We start from the raw sequence: 3,848 nt of genomic DNA, 5'->3' as shown, positions 1-3,848 counted from the left end.
ATAGTTGGGTTTACAATTATATTCCAAACAGCCTACAGCATGCATCGTTTATCCTAATTTATTTCCCCCGATTATATTCCAATTGTGTAATTTCACTGAATGAAAAAAATGTCACTTGGAACTCTCGTCTGGAGAGAGAGCAGCCTGTAAAGTGGCCGCAGAAATAATTTAGAAGTCCCCTCGGTGTAGACTCTCATTCGCATTCGATGAAGATGTCGTAATGGTTTAAGCCGTAGATGCTACCACACGAATCCATGATGCGGTCACATTCATTACACACAAAGTGCTTGCCGCAAATGAACTACAGGACGTTGCTGATCTCGTCAAGAAGCATATACCATCAAGCAAACTCCGGTCATCCTCGCAGCAGATTTTAGCTAACCATCAAACAGAGACGGTCACTGCAGCGTGTGCTTTCAGATGCGCTGCTGCGGACGTCTGGAACGTTTTTCCTTCCAATATTAGAAAGTCACTGGAGCTATGCACTTTTAAATCTAGATTGAAAACTAATTTCTCCAGAACTGATTTGTGTGTTTAGTTTGTTGTCCTTCCCCTGCACCTCCGATTAGTACGGTGGACTACGTACAGTCGAAAGAATTTCACCATACAGTTCATAATAACCTCATCAATGCTACTCCCATCAGATCCCACAACTGCTGCACAGTAGTAAACAAGTCACCTATGGGATCTGCCGTCATTTGGGGCGCACCTTTTAACACCCTTGCAGAGATCTTTCAATGCCAGTCAACGAAACCGAAATGGGAAATTCAAAGAGCTGGAATTTAGCTAGATTAAGTGATGAAGCAACTTAATACAATGAGAATAGGTTTTTTCCCCCTTTTATCTGGCCGCAAAACAGGTGTTAAGTTATTACAACACCAAACTGAAACCTTTTACAAGGAATCAAGTCTGCATTAACCCCGCATGGGGGGCCGGTCTAAGGTAGGGCTGAACGATTAATCGATTTCAAATCGAAATCGCAATTTCAAACAATGCGATTAGCAAATTGCAAAGGCTGCGATTTTTTGCGATTTGAAAAGTCCTGTTAATTTCTTCCTGGAATTGTTTTATTTTTTTGTTATTATAACTTTATTTATTTAACTTAACAATTGTTCTCAATTTAAACATTTTGATAGATACATGTTGGAAGCAATTCATATATCTTAAGTTCTCATCCTTGCATTAGAATATATAGCGCAGTTAATATTTTGATGGTATCATGTGGTAATGCTCCATCACATGTTTTAAATCTATTGCACAGTGAAAATTGAACTGAAGCTTAACCTTAAACAATTGAATCGCAAATCAAATCGCAATATATCAGAAAAATCGCAATTAGATATTTTCCCCAAATCGTTCAGCCCTACTCTAAGGGCCTCTCGGGTGATGCGTGGGTGCCATGGTAAGTGCACGAGCACAATGCCAAGCTTGCGGCCCACTGAGGTGGAGGAATGGTCGCTCGTGTGGCCCACGAACTCGCCTGGGTTGCCCATCGCCCGCCGGTGTAGCTGGAGCTGCTGGAGCGGCGGGCTGGCCGTCGAACAAAGACGGTCGCCGCATCGCGCGGCGCTTTCAGATGCGCTTCTGCGGGCGTCTGGAACACTCTTTCTTCCGATATTAAGAAGCCACTGTAGCTGTCCACTTTTTGCATCTTGATTGAAAACTCGTTTCTTTCGCGCTGCTTTTCTTGTCTTTAGTTTGTTGTCCTTCATCTCGCACCTCCGATTAGCACGGTTGGCTACGTACGGTGCGAAAGAAGCGCAACATTGCATACATAGAAGAGGTGCTGCATGGGAGCTTACAAATCACCCCTCAACAAACCGAAACAACAATGAAGAAGAGGCATCCCAGCATGCCTTTCAAGTCGAGAAGATATTCTTGAGCACGTTATGCACACAGCTGTGTGAAATTCGCCCCGAAGGTGAGAAACAAGTGTTTGAATTATTCACTTCGTATAAAATGGAAATCAATGAGCATCCATGTTTGTTTTTGTTTATTAAGTGAGCAACCTGGGTTTGGGCATTTTATGTAAGGTGCTCCCACGCTGGTTTTCATTTTTTGTTTGACGTACGTAGCAGCGATGCACACTCCAACACAACACGGTCTCAATTTGCAGTGACTAGCGATGGCTCTGCAACTTAGCAACTCCGCGCACAGACAGGATCCCGAGTCGGGAACTGAACCCCAGGCGATTCTTGCTGTTGCCACCAATGCGTGCAACCACCCTGCCGAGATGAGTGAGACTCGGAGAGTTGTGCCAGCGACCACGACTCCACCACTGCCAGACAAATTCCCTCCCCAACAGCCCGGCATCCTCAGCCGGTATGCCTCTGTGCTCAGCATTGTCCAAGGCGCATGAGTGCATTTGACCTCGACAGAAGACCAGTGAGGGGGTGGGAGGGTTGTCATTAACTTATAGAAATTGTTATCACGGACACAATTTTGACTTATTGATTTGGGTATATCACTACTCGGAACATTGATAAAACATTTTCTGGGAATTGATGGGAACAAAGTTTGTAAAGACATGCATTGCATAAGCGTAATTTAAATCAATAATAGCTTAGTCACTACGTTGACATCGATCTACACACGCTACTGTGCTCTCAAGGCTAGCACAAAGCAGGCGGCATGTGTGTCCCATGGACTCTCACATCTAACATTGTTGGTGCTATACATTACATTTGTGATACAATCAATAATTGTTTACCACACCTGTCATTTGCAGAAGTCGACCTTTGCAAAGTTGATTCTGCCAAACCAACCGAAATCAACACTTCCCAGCTCTCCATCTGCAAGGTAAACGAAAAAAAAACAACAGCCCTCCCGCGTGTCACACACACCGCCCTGGGTCAATATTAGTTTACACCACTTCGGTTGTCTGAACGGCTTTTCACATTTTAACCTTAAGTGCACCCTTCACAAAATACAACGACGGGGCCAAAGGGACACCCTCAGAGCCACCCCCACCGAACAATATCTTTGGGACCCTTTTTGCCAGTATCAGAATATCAAAGTGAAAGGGTCCCTGTCGATATAACTGCTCAACCTGTGCAATTAGTGCTTTGATAATTAATTGCATTGCCTTTGTGCTCAGCCTTTGGCCGTTCTCTAGTGTAACACTGATAAAAGACAAGGCCATACAGTAGGCTGGTGTAGGCCAATACGTTTCAAAGACAACGCGTACATCTGTAGTGTCGTAGGCCTCTTCTCCCTCGTCGAGGATTGTGTGTGTGCGGGTGGCGTGCGGCGCACAGACGGAGACGAGGTAGTCGCAAGGGGCACCGTCCTTCCTTGATTACATTTCATGCCACCAACTTCGGCCCCCTCTCTCAAGACCACGCTGCCATCCAACCCGGCCCAGACACGACCCTGTCTACATTGCACCGACGGCGTCGACCGAGACAGCCAACTACTGTCCGGGTGAAGGCGGCAGCAATGAGGGCGACGACGACGAGACGAGTCCACCTTAGACACAGCAGCCCGGAGCTCTGCTCTCCACTGCTTTTATTCACCTCGGCGCAGCTTGGCTCCGCCCTAGCCTCCCTTCTCGAACCCACCAGAGGGTTCAAGGGGCCTCCTCACGAGGTCTACCGTGACCCTTGCCCTACACCCACGTATTTGCTCAATGGCATGTGCGCTAAGTGTCTACCTGCAGTTGCTGCTGCTGTACAGCAGTCAGCGCCGTGTCACTGCACATCATTAAAGCATGTTTGTTTGCATGTTTTACCAAAATCACATGTGCTCAAAAGCAGGCTTTCTGCCTTGCAATTGTTGCGTCTATTTTGGCGTTTGAACATCTGAACACCTCCCTGTATTATTGCCGGAAAGGGTAGAACCTCTCTTTT

General features: G+C 46.2%; 1 long non-coding RNA gene across 1 annotated transcript; it reads left to right on the top strand.

Moving 5' to 3' along the window:
• Nucleotides 1–1,773: 1,773 nt before the first annotated feature.
• On the top strand, nucleotides 1,774–3,551 carry LOC133345851 (uncharacterized). Its single transcript, XR_009755491.1, has 3 exons — nucleotides 1,774–1,921; nucleotides 2,729–2,799; nucleotides 3,258–3,551. It is a non-coding gene; the product is annotated as an uncharacterized LOC133345851 (long non-coding RNA).
• The last annotated feature ends 297 nt before the right edge of the window (nucleotides 3,552–3,848 follow it).

The sequence above is a fragment of the Lethenteron reissneri genome, chromosome 23 (assembly GCF_015708825.2).
Source record: "Lethenteron reissneri isolate LAM-NWPU_2019-01 chromosome 23, ASM1570882v1, whole genome shotgun sequence".
NCBI lineage: Eukaryota > Metazoa > Chordata > Hyperoartia > Petromyzontiformes > Petromyzontidae > Lethenteron > Lethenteron reissneri.
The sequence above is the reverse complement of the archived record's forward strand: the minus strand, read 5'-3'. Positions and strand labels throughout refer to the sequence as shown.